Source organism: Poecile atricapillus, chromosome 18, assembly GCF_030490865.1.
Source record: "Poecile atricapillus isolate bPoeAtr1 chromosome 18, bPoeAtr1.hap1, whole genome shotgun sequence".
NCBI classification, from domain to species: domain Eukaryota; kingdom Metazoa; phylum Chordata; class Aves; order Passeriformes; family Paridae; genus Poecile; species Poecile atricapillus.
In genome coordinates, this window is record NC_081266.1 from 11,215,416 (window position 1) to 11,228,279 (window position 12,864).

The following is a 12,864-nucleotide window of genomic DNA, read 5'->3' on the forward strand; positions in this document are numbered from 1 at the left end:
GTGTACCTCATTTCGCATGTCCAATTTCAAGGGCCACTAAAAGAGGCTTATGTTTGCCTTGCTAGCCAGAAGTGCTGTAGGTATTTCCAGGAGAAAAGGAAAAACATCGCTGTCCTGTGGTGTGGTAGAAATGCCACCACAATTGTGACTCTGTGAGCAAAGCCAGCCAGTGCTTTTTGGCACCGCAAGAGCTGAGAGTGTGGCAGAGCGGTTTTGATACTCTTTTTAAGAGTCCTGAAAACATTGTTCCCAAAACAATCCACAACTTTGCAAATGTGCCCGAAGCAAATGCAGAGAGAACTGGGGTGTGAAAAGCAAAGAATGTTTATTTGTAGAAGAAAAGGAACAAAAATGAACTACACGACATATTTACATTGTAAGAATATTGGTAACAACAATAACAACAACAAAGTATAGAACCTATGTACCTAAGAACTTATCTAACCAAACTATAGGAAACGTATTTACAGAAGACTTAATCAAATCCTAAAACCTCTATGGTGAGCACAACAAGTCTAAAACGTATATACAGAAGGGTGGCATCTGTGTCTGGGATGTGCCGCAGTCCTGGAAGAAAAACAAGTAGCACGGTCAGTGCAGTCAGGCATGGAGGGGTGTTCCATGTGCTCCCGGGCTGGGACACTGGCACAGGGGGACTCTGCTGCCAGAAGTGAGCCTGGCTGGGGCTGGGGGCTGTGGCCCAGGCACTGGAACAGGGCTTGTGTGGCCCAAAGCAAGGCCAGGCCAGGCCAGGGATGGCCAGCAGAATCCAGTGCATGGGCTAGCGTGTCCCTGAGCAGGGAGTGCCCAGCCCCAGCCTGGCAGCAGGGGACCCGCTCTGCCCGTGGGGAGCACCTGCCTGTTCTGCTGCTGGCATCGGTCTTCATCCCAAGACCATGTCCTCCGCCTCGTCTTCTAGATCAATATCCATCTCCTCAATGGAGTCTTCTGTTTCCACCTCCATTTCTTCCTCTGTCTCATCCACATCCATGTCCATCTCTTCTTCACCAGTATCCTCTCCATCCACTTCCATTTTTTCTTCTGTGATAATTTGTGTATCCACCTCCGTCTCCTCCTCTCGGTCTGGGACAGCCTGCAGAGGTAGCGAAATCGCAGAGTGGGGTCCCTTTCCCACACTATCCCACACAGCTCCAGCCCACCCAGGCAGCTGCGGGGTGTTCTCCTCCGTGGAATAGTACCATACCTTCTTTGGAACAAATGTAGACATCCTGCAGGGATGGATAGACAACTCCAGACAATGGCAAGGTTTCAGGACTGCTGGGGGTATCAGGGAGCAGGTGGCAACAAGGTGACAGGGGTAGCTGTGGAGCAGGGTGAAGAGCGTGCTGACACAAGGAGCCAAGGGTTGTGTTGTGGCCGTTGCTGGATGCTGGAAGTTCTAGCTGGAGCGTGCACTGTGACATCAGTGCCAGGAGCCCAGGCCCAGGCTGAAGAGGACAACGGAGACCATAGAATGATAGAATCCTTGGGTGGCTGGGCTTGGAAGGGACCCTAAAGACCATCTTGTTCCAAGCGGAGCAATCTTCCCCCAGAATATGTTGCTCAGAGCCCTGCTCCCAGCTGGCCTTGGATGTTGCCAAGGATGGAGCATCTGCAGCCTGTGTGCACAGCCTGGGCCAGTGCCCCAGCAGCCTGAGTGGAAAAGAGCAGCTTCATTAGATGCAACCTCAATCTCACTCCTGCAGTTGAAAGGCTTCTCCTCTCTGTGCCCATCTTTCCTAGAGCTGCAGGGAGGCCTCGCCAGCACCTTCTCTTTCCAGGCTGAGCATCCCCAGCCCCACATGGACAGCAGTACGATGCGTGGGGGTGAAGGCTAAAGGGTAGCAAAGAGCATCAGGAAGTGAGAGATGGAAGCTTCTGGAGATGGAAGCTTTGCCTCTAAATGTAGAAAATCAAGAAAAGTGGAGGGGGAAAATGGTGGGACTCTGGCTCTGTTCTAACTGGCGAAGATTTTCTTTTCATCTTTTCTGTCGTGCTGCCCCAAGTTTTGTTGTTTGAAAGGAGGTTTGGCAAGATATCCATTGTCTTCTCCATTGGTGAAACACTGAACAACATCTGGGCAGGCTGATGATGCAGAGCAAAATCTGCAAATATCAACTGGGCATCCTGATCCTAGGGAATGCCGCTAAAGCCAGCCGAAAGCAATTTCTGGAAAGTCAAGCCTGGTTGACGTCTCCTGGAGTTGGGCTGTGCCAAATTCACCTGTCATTTATGAAGAAGGAAAAAAACTCAAACCAAAAGAGAAAAAAACACAAAGAAACAAACCCAAAGAAACCAATCAAACAAACAGATAAAAAACCCCAAATAAAACCAAAGGCAATGAGAAGTTAGGATTAGTTGTAAGGATATCACAGCAGGTGAATGGCTGCTTCCTACAGGATCTCCATCCAAAGCCACCTAGAGAACTTCTCCAAAATATATCCAGCAGGAGAAATCTAAAAAGTGATCCATGGCCGCTTTGGGGGCAGCTCTGCATTACGGTGAAGGACGAGCATGCAGTGGTACAGATGCAGCATTGCCCACCCTCCAGGCTGCTGTTTGCTCTGCTGAAAGACTCTTGCAGGACTGTGGCCCCTCTCCATGCAATGGAAATCATTGCCACAGCTCTCAGTTGAGGCACTGGCATTTCCAGAGCCAGATTCAGGCACAATCCTACTGCCTGCTGAGCATCTGGGAAAGATCCTGAGCATCTTCAGGCCTAGAAGCACAAAAGAGCTCAGGCTCTCCCTGAACTGGGTTTTCAGGGCAGGTTTCCATAGCTCTGCAAGATTTCTTCATCCCTCAACACGTCTGACTTTATGTCCAATGATGCATTTGGCTTCCTTCCTTCCTCCTGTGTGCCCCTGAGTAACCTTCCACGTGGATGGAGGAGATTGTGTACAGGACGATTGATTCCTGGATTGCCATTTGGCTTCACTGTCACTCAGTTGAACATGGTCCTTATCTAAGAAAGACTTCCAGGAAATGGGTAGGAGTTTTGGCTCTGAGAGGAGCAGAAAGCACATTTTCTACACCAAATTGCCAGCTGATGCAGTTTCCCTGCCAAAATAGTGATTCTCATTCATCTTCCTGGGAAGAATGTGAAGACCCATTCAGAGATCCCAGGTTCAGCTGGCCTGTGGCTTTGTGTACCTCATTTCGCATGTCCAATTTCAAGGGCCACTAAAAGAGGCTTATGTTTGCCTTGCTAGCCAGAAGTGCTGTAGGTATTTCCAGGAGAAAAGGAAAAACATCGCTGTCCTGTGGTGTGGTAGAAATGCCACCACAATTGTGACTCTGTGAGCAAAGCCAGCCAGTGCTTTTTGGCACCGCAAGAGCTGAGAGTGTGGCAGAGCGGTTTTGATACTCTTTTTAAGAGTCCTGAAAACATTGTTCCCAAAACAATCCACAACTTTGCAAATGTGCCCGAAGCAAATGCAGAGAGAACTGGGGTGTGAAAAGCAAAGAATGTTTATTTGTAGAAGAAAAGGAACAAAAATGAACTACACGACATATTTACATTGTAAGAATATTGGTAACAACAATAACAACAACAAACTATAGAACCTATGTACCTAAGAACTTATCTAACCAAACTATAGGAAACGTATTTACAGAAGACTTAATCAAATCCTAAAACCTCTATGGTGAGCACAACAAGTCTAAAACGTATATACAGAAGGGTGGCATCTGTGTCTGGGATGTGCCGCAGTCCTGGAAGAAAAACAAGTAGCACGGTCAGTGCAGTCAGGCATGGAGGGGTGTTCCATGTGCTCCCGGGCTGGGACACTGGCACAGGGGGACTCTGCTGCCAGAAGTGAGCCTGGCTGGGGCTGGGGGCTGTGGCCCAGGCACTGGAACAGGGCTTGTGTGGCCCAAAGCAAGGCCAGGCCAGGCCAGGGATGGCCAGCAGAATCCAGTGCATGGGCTAGCGTGTCCCTGAGCAGGGAGTGCCCAGCCCCAGCCTGGCAGCAGGGGACCCGCTCTGCCCGTGGGGAGCACCTGCCTGTTCTGCTGCTGGCATCGGTCTTCATCCCAAGACCATGTCCTCCGCCTCGTCTTCTAGATCAATATCCATCTCCTCAATGGAGTCTTCTGTTTCCACCTCCATTTCTTCCTCTGTCTCATCCACATCCATGTCCATCTCTTCTTCACCAGTATCCTCTCCATCCACTTCCATTTTTTCTTCTGTGATAATTTGTGTATCCACCTCCGTCTCCTCCTCTCGGTCTGGGACAGCCTGCAGAGGTAGCGAAATCGCAGAGTGGGGTCCCTTTCCCACACTATCCCACACAGCTCCAGCCCACCCAGGCAGCTGCGGGGTGTTCTCCTCCGTGGAATAGTACCATACCTTCTTTGGAACAAATGTAGACATCCTGCAGGGATGGATAGACAACTCCAGACAATGGCAAGGTTTCAGGACTGCTGGGGGTATCAGGGAGCAGGTGGCAACAAGGTGACAGGGGTAGCTGTGGAGCAGGGTGAAGAGCGTGCTGACACAAGGAGCCAAGGGTTGTGTTGTGGCCGTTGCTGGATGCTGGAAGTTCTAGCTGGAGCGTGCACTGTGACATCAGTGCCAGGAGCCCAGGCCCAGGCTGAAGAGGACAACGGAGACCATAGAATGATAGAATCCTTGGGTGGCTGGGCTTGGAAGGGACCCTAAAGACCATCTTGTTCCAAGCGGAGCAATCTTCCCCCAGAATATGTTGCTCAGAGCCCTGCTCCCAGCTGGCCTTGGATGTTGCCAAGGATGGAGCATCTGCAGCCTGTGTGCACAGCCTGGGCCAGTGCCCCAGCAGCCTGAGTGGAAAAGAGCAGCTTCATTAGATGCAACCTCAATCTCACTCCTGCAGTTGAAAGGCTTCTCCTCTCTGTGCCCATCTTTCCTAGAGCTGCAGGGAGGCCTCGCCAGCACCTTCTCTTTCCAGGCTGAGCATCCCCAGCCCCACATGGACAGCAGTACGATGCGTGGGGGTGAAGGCTAAAGGGTAGCAAAGAGCATCAGGAAGTGAGAGATGGAAGCTTCTGGAGATGGAAGCTTTGCCTCTAAATGTAGAAAATCAAGAAAAGTGGAGGGGGAAAATGGTGGGACTCTGGCTCTGTTCTAACTGGCGAAGATTTTCTTTTCATCTTTTCTGTCGTGCTGCCCCAAGTTTTGTTGTTTGAAAGGAGGTTTGGCAAGATATCCATTGTCTTCTCCATTGGTGAAACACTGAACAACATCTGGGCAGGCTGATGATGCAGAGCAAAATCTGCAAATATCAACTGGGGATCCTGATCCTAGGGAATGCCGCTAAAGCCAGCCGAAAGCAATTTCTGGAAAGTCAAGCCTGGTTGACGTCTCCTGGAGTTGGGCTGTGCCAAATTCACCTGTCATTTATGAAGAAGGAAAAAAACTCAAACCAAAAGAGAAAAAAACACAAAGAAACAAACCCAAAGAAACCAATCAAACAAACAGATAAAAAACCCCAAATAAAACCAAAGGCAATGAGAAGTTAGGATTAGTTGTAAGGATATCACAGCAGGTGAATGGCTGCTTCCTACAGGATCTCCATCCAAAGCCACCTAGAGAACTTCTCCAAAATATATCCAGCAGGAGAAATCTAAAAAGTGATCCATGGCCGCTTTGGGGGCAGCTCTGCATTACGGTGAAGGACGAGCATGCAGTGGTACAGATGCAGCATTGCCCACCCTCCAGGCTGCTGTTTGCTCTGCTGAAAGACTCTTGCAGGACTGTGGCCCCTCTCCATGCAATGGAAATCATTGCCACAGCTCTCAGTTGAGGCACTGGCATTTCCAGAGCCAGATTCAGGCACAATCCTACTGCCTGCTGAGCATCTGGGAAAGATCCTGAGCATCTTCAGGCCTAGAAGCACAAAAGAGCTCAGGCTCTCCCTGAACTGGGTTTTCAGGGCAGGTTTCCATAGCTCTGCAAGATTTCTTCATCCCTCAACACGTCTGACTTTATGTCCAATGATGCATTTGGCTTCCTTCCTTCCTCCTGTGTGCCCCTGAGTAACCTTCCACGTGGATGGAGGAGATTGTGTACAGGACGATTGATTCCTGGATTGCCATTTGGCTTCACTGTCACTCAGTTGAACATGGTCCTTATCTAAGAAAGACTTCCAGGAAATGGGTAGGAGTTTTGGCTCTGAGAGGAGCAGAAAGCACATTTTCTACACCAAATTGCCAGCTGATGCAGTTTCCCTGCCAAAATAGTGATTCTCATTCATCTTCCTGGGAAGAATGTGAAGACCCATTCAGAGATCCCAGGTTCAGCTGGCCTGTGGCTTTGTGTACCTCATTTCGCATGTCCAATTTCAAGGGCCACTAAAAGAGGCTTATGTTTGCCTTGCTAGCCAGAAGTGCTGTAGGTATTTCCAGGAGAAAAGGAAAAACATCGCTGTCCTGTGGTGTGGTAGAAATGCCACCACAATTGTGACTCTGTGAGCAAAGCCAGCCAGTGCTTTTTGGCACCGCAAGAGCTGAGAGTGTGGCAGAGCGGTTTTGATACTCTTTTTAAGAGTCCTGAAAACATTGTTCCCAAAACAATCCACAACTTTGCAAATGTGCCCGAAGCAAATGCAGAGAGAACTGGGGTGTGAAAAGCAAAGAATGTTTATTTGTAGAAGAAAAGGAACAAAAATGAACTACACGACATATTTACATTGTAAGAATATTGGTAACAACAATAACAACAACAAAGTATAGAACCTATGTACCTAAGAACTTATCTAACCAAACTATAGGAAACGTATTTACAGAAGACTTAATCAAATCCTAAAACCTCTATGGTGAGCACAACAAGTCTAAAACGTATATACAGAAGGGTGGCATCTGTGTCTGGGATGTGCCGCAGTCCTGGAAGAAAAACAAGTAGCACGGTCAGTGCAGTCAGGCATGGAGGGGTGTTCCATGTGCTCCCGGGCTGGGACACTGGCACAGGGGGACTCTGCTGCCAGAAGTGAGCCTGGCTGGGGCTGGGGGCTGTGGCCCAGGCACTGGAACAGGGCTTGTGTGGCCCAAAGCAAGGCCAGGCCAGGCCAGGGATGGCCAGCAGAATCCAGTGCATGGGCTAGCGTGTCCCTGAGCAGGGAGTGCCCAGCCCCAGCCTGGCAGCAGGGGACCCGCTCTGCCCGTGGGGAGCACCTGCCTGTTCTGCTGCTGGCATCGGTCTTCATCCCAAGACCATGTCCTCCGCCTCGTCTTCTAGATCAATATCCATCTCCTCAATGGAGTCTTCTGTTTCCACCTCCATTTCTTCCTCTGTCTCATCCACATCCATGTCCATCTCTTCTTCACCAGTATCCTCTCCATCAACTTCTATTTTTTCTTCTGTGATAATTTGTGTATCCACCTCCGTCTCCTCCTCTCGGTCTGGGACAGCCTGCAGAGGTAGCGAAATCGCAGAGTGGGGTCCCTTTCCCACACTATCCCACACAGCTCCAGCCCACCCAGGCAGCTGCAGGGTGTTCTCCTCCGTGGAATAGTACCATACCTTCTTTGGAACAAATGTAGACATCCTGCAGGGATGGATAGACAACTCCAGACAATGGCAAGGTTTCAGGACTGCTGGGGGTATCAGGGAGCAGGTGGCAACAAGGTGACAGGGGTAGCTGTGGAGCAGGGTGAAGAGCGTGCTGACACAAGGAGCCAAGGGTTGTGTTGTGGCCGTTGCTGGATGCTGGAAGTTCTAGCTGGAGCGTGCACTGTGACATCAGTGCCAGGAGCCCAGGCCCAGGCTGAAGAGGACAACGGAGACCATAGAATGATGGAATCCTTGGGTGGCTGGGCTTGGAAGGGACCCTAAAGACCATCTTGTTCCAAGCGGAGCAATCTTCCCCCAGAATATGTTGCTCAGAGCCCTGCTCCCAGCTGGCCTTGGATGTTGCCAAGGATGGAGCATCTGCAGCCTGTGTGCACAGCCTGGGCCAGTGCCCCAGCAGCCTGAGTGGAAAAGAGCAGCTTCATTAGATGCAACCTCAATCTCACTCCTGCAGTTGAAAGGCTTCTCCTCTCTGTGCCCATCTTTCCTAGAGCTGCAGGGAGGCCTCGCCAGCACCTTCTCTTTCCAGGCTGAGCATCCCCAGCCCCACATGGACAGCAGTACGATGCGTGGGGGTGAAGGCTAAAGGGTAGCAAAGAGCATCAGGAAGTGAGAGATGGAAGCTTCTGGAGATGGAAGCTTTGCCTCTAAATGTAGAAAATCAAGAAAAGTGGAGGGGGAAAATGGTGGGACTCTGGCTCTGTTCTAACTGGCGAAGATTTTCTTTTCATCTTTTCTGTCGTGCTGCCCCAAGTTTTGTTGTTTGAAAGGAGGTTTGGCAAGATATCCATTGTCTTCTCCATTGGTGAAACACTGAACAACATCTGGGCAGGCTGATGATGCAGAGCAAAATCTGCAAATATCAACTGGGGATCCTGATCCTAGGGAATGCCGCTAAAGCCAGCCGAAAGCAATTTCTGGAAAGTCAAGCCTGGTTGACGTCTCCTGGAGTTGGGCTGTGCCAAATTCACCTGTCATTTATGAAGAAGGAAAAAAACTCAAACCAAAAGAGAAAAAAACACAAAGAAACAAACCCAAAGAAACCAATCAAACAAACAGATAAAAAACCCCAAATAAAACCAAAGGCAATGAGAAGTTAGGATTAGTTGTAAGGATATCACAGCAGGTGAATGGCTGCTTCCTACAGGATCTCCATCCAAAGCCACCTAGAGAACTTCTCCAAAATATATCCAGCAGGAGAAATCTAAAAAGTGATCCATGGCCGCTTTGGGGGCAGCTCTGCATTACGGTGAAGGACGAGCATGCAGTGGTACAGATGCAGCATTGCCCACCCTCCAGGCTGCTGTTTGCTCTGCTGAAAGACTCTTGCAGGACTGTGGCCCCTCTCCATGCAATGGAAATCATTGCCACAGCTCTCAGTTGAGGCACTGGCATTTCCAGAGCCAGATTCAGGCACAATCCTACTGCCTGCTGAGCATCTGGGAAAGATCCTGAGCATCTTCAGGCCTAGAAGCACAAAAGAGCTCAGGCTCTCCCTGAACTGGGTTTTCAGGGCAGGTTTCCATAGCTCTGCAAGATTTCTTCATCCCTCAACACGTCTGACTTTATGTCCAATGATGCATTTGGCTTCCTTCCTTCCTCCTGTGTGCCCCTGAGTAACCTTCCACGTGGATGGAGGAGATTGTGTACAGGACGATTGATTCCTGGATTGCCATTTGGCTTCACTGTCACTCAGTTGAACATGGTCCTTATCTAAGAAAGACTTCCAGGAAATGGGTAGGAGTTTTGGCTCTGAGAGGAGCAGAAAGCACATTTTCTACACCAAATTGCCAGCTGATGCAGTTTCCCTGCCAAAATAGTGATTCTCATTCATCTTCCTGGGAAGAATGTGAAGACCCATTCAGAGATCCCAGGTTCAGCTGGCCTGTGGCTTTGTGTACCTCATTTCGCATGTCCAATTTCAAGGGCCACTAAAAGAGGCTTATGTTTGCCTTGCTAGCCAGAAGTGCTGTAGGTATTTCCAGGAGAAAAGGAAAAACATCGCTGTCCTGTGGTGTGGTAGAAATGCCACCACAATTGTGACTCTGTGAGCAAAGCCAGCCAGTGCTTTTTGGCACCGCAAGAGCTGAGAGTGTGGCAGAGCGGTTTTGATACTCTTTTTAAGAGTCCTGAAAACATTGTTCCCAAAACAATCCACAACTTTGCAAATGTGCCCGAAGCAAATGCAGAGAGAACTGGGGTGTGAAAAGCAAAGAATGTTTATTTGTAGAAGAAAAGGAACAAAAATGAACTACACGACATATTTACATTGTAAGAATATTGGTAACAACAATAACAACAACAAACTATAGAACCTATGTACCTAAGAACTTATCTAACCAAACTATAGGAAACGTATTTACAGAAGACTTAATCAAATCCTAAAACCTCTATGGTGAGCACAACAAGTCTAAAACGTATATACAGAAGGGTGGCATCTGTGTCTGGGATGTGCCGCAGTCCTGGAAGAAAAACAAGTAGCACGGTCAGTGCAGTCAGGCATGGAGGGGTGTTCCATGTGCTCCCGGGCTGGGACACTGGCACAGGGGGACTCTGCTGCCAGAAGTGAGCCTGGCTGGGGCTGGGGGCTGTGGCCCAGGCACTGGAACAGGGCTTGTGTGGCCCAAAGCAAGGCCAGGCCAGGCCAGGGATGGCCAGCAGAATCCAGTGCATGGGCTAGCGTGTCCCTGAGCAGGGAGTGCCCAGCCCCAGCCTGGCAGCAGGGGACCCGCTCTGCCCGTGGGGAGCACCTGCCTGTTCTGCTGCTGGCATCGGTCTTCATCCCAAGACCATGTCCTCCGCCTCGTCTTCTAGATCAATATCCATCTCCTCAATGGAGTCTTCTGTTTCCACCTCCATTTCTTCCTCTGTCTCATCCACATCCATGTCCATCTCTTCTTCACCAGTATCCTCTCCATCCACTTCCATTTTTTCTTCTGTGATAATTTGTGTATCCACCTCCGTCTCCTCCTCTCGGTCTGGGACAGCCTGCAGAGGTAGCGAAATCGCAGAGTGGGGTCCCTTTCCCACACTATCCCACACAGCTCCAGCCCACCCAGGCAGCTGCGGGGTGTTCTCCTCCGTGGAATAGTACCATACCTTCTTTGGAACAAATGTAGACATCCTGCAGGGATGGATAGACAACTCCAGACAATGGCAAGGTTTCAGGACTGCTGGGGGTATCAGGGAGCAGGTGGCAACAAGGTGACAGGGGTAGCTGTGGAGCAGGGTGAAGAGCGTGCTGACACAAGGAGCCAAGGGTTGTGTTGTGGCCGTTGCTGGATGCTGGAAGTTCTAGCTGGAGCGTGCACTGTGACATCAGTGCCAGGAGCCCAGGCCCAGGCTGAAGAGGACAACGGAGACCATAGAATGATAGAATCCTTGGGTGGCTGGGCTTGGAAGGGACCCTAAAGACCATCTTGTTCCAAGCGGAGCAATCTTCCCCCAGAATATGTTGCTCAGAGCCCTGCTCCCAGCTGGCCTTGGATGTTGCCAAGGATGGAGCATCTGCAGCCTGTGTGCACAGCCTGGGCCAGTGCCCCAGCAGCCTGAGTGGAAAAGAGCAGCTTCATTAGATGCAACCTCAATCTCACTCCTGCAGTTGAAAGGCTTCTCCTCTCTGTGCCCATCTTTCCTAGAGCTGCAGGGAGGCCTCGCCAGCACCTTCTCTTTCCAGGCTGAGCATCCCCAGCCCCACATGGACAGCAGTACGATGCGTGGGGGTGAAGGCTAAAGGGTAGCAAAGAGCATCAGGAAGTGAGAGATGGAAGCTTCTGGAGATGGAAGCTTTGCCTCTAAATGTAGAAAATCAAGAAAAGTGGAGGGGGAAAATGGTGGGACTCTGGCTCTGTTCTAACTGGCGAAGATTTTCTTTTCATCTTTTCTGTCGTGCTGCCCCAAGTTTTGTTGTTTGAAAGGAGGTTTGGCAAGATATCCATTGTCTTCTCCATTGGTGAAACACTGAACAACATCTGGGCAGGCTGATGATGCAGAGCAAAATCTGCAAATATCAACTGGGGATCCTGATCCTAGGGAATGCCGCTAAAGCCAGCCGAAAGCAATTTCTGGAAAGTCAAGCCTGGTTGACGTCTCCTGGAGTTGGGCTGTGCCAAATTCACCTGTCATTTATGAAGAAGGAAAAAAACTCAAACCAAAAGAGAAAAAAACACAAAGAAACAAACCCAAAGAAACCAATCAAACAAACAGATAAAAAACCCCAAATAAAACCAAAGGCAATGAGAAGTTAGGATTAGTTGTAAGGATATCACAGCAGGTGAATGGCTGCTTCCTACAGGATCTCCATCCAAAGCCACCTAGAGAACTTCTCCAAAATATATCCAGCAGGAGAAATCTAAAAAGTGATCCATGGCCGCTTTGGGGGCAGCTCTGCATTACGGTGAAGGACGAGCATGCAGTGGTACAGATGCAGCATTGCCCACCCTCCAGGCTGCTGTTTGCTCTGCTGAAAGACTCTTGCAGGACTGTGGCCCCTCTCCATGCAATGGAAATCATTGCCACAGCTCTCAGTTGAGGCACTGGCATTTCCAGAGCCAGATTCAGGCACAATCCTACTGCCTGCTGAGCATCTGGGAAAGATCCTGAGCATCTTCAGGCCTAGAAGCACAAAAGAGCTCAGGCTCTCCCTGAACTGGGTTTTCAGGGCAGGTTTCCATAGCTCTGCAAGATTTCTTCATCCCTCAACACGTCTGACTTTATGTCCAATGATGCATTTGGCTTCCTTCCTTCCTCCTGTGTGCCCCTGAGTAACCTTCCACGTGGATGGAGGAGATTGTGTACAGGACGATTGATTCCTGGATTGCCATTTGGCTTCACTGTCACTCAGTTGAACATGGTCCTTATCTAAGAAAGACTTCCAGGAAATGGGTAGGAGTTTTGGCTCTGAGAGGAGCAGAAAGCACATTTTCTACACCAAATTGCCAGCTGATGCAGTTTCCCTGCCAAAATAGTGATTCTCATTCATCTTCCTGGGAAGAATGTGAAGACCCATTCAGAGATCCCAGGTTCAGCTGGCCTGTGGCTTTGTGTACCTCATTTCGCATGTCCAATTTCAAGGGCCACTAAAAGAGGCTTATGTTTGCCTTGCTAGCCAGAAGTGCTGTAGGTATTTCCAGGAGAAAAGGAAAAACATCGCTGTCCTGTGGTGTGGTAGAAATGCCACCACAATTGTGACTCTGTGAGCAAAGCCAGCCAGTGCTTTTTGGCACCGCAAGAGCTGAGAGTGTGGCAGAGCGGTTTTGATACTCTTTTTAAGAGTCCTGAAAACATTGTTCCCAAAACAATCCACAACTTTGCAAATG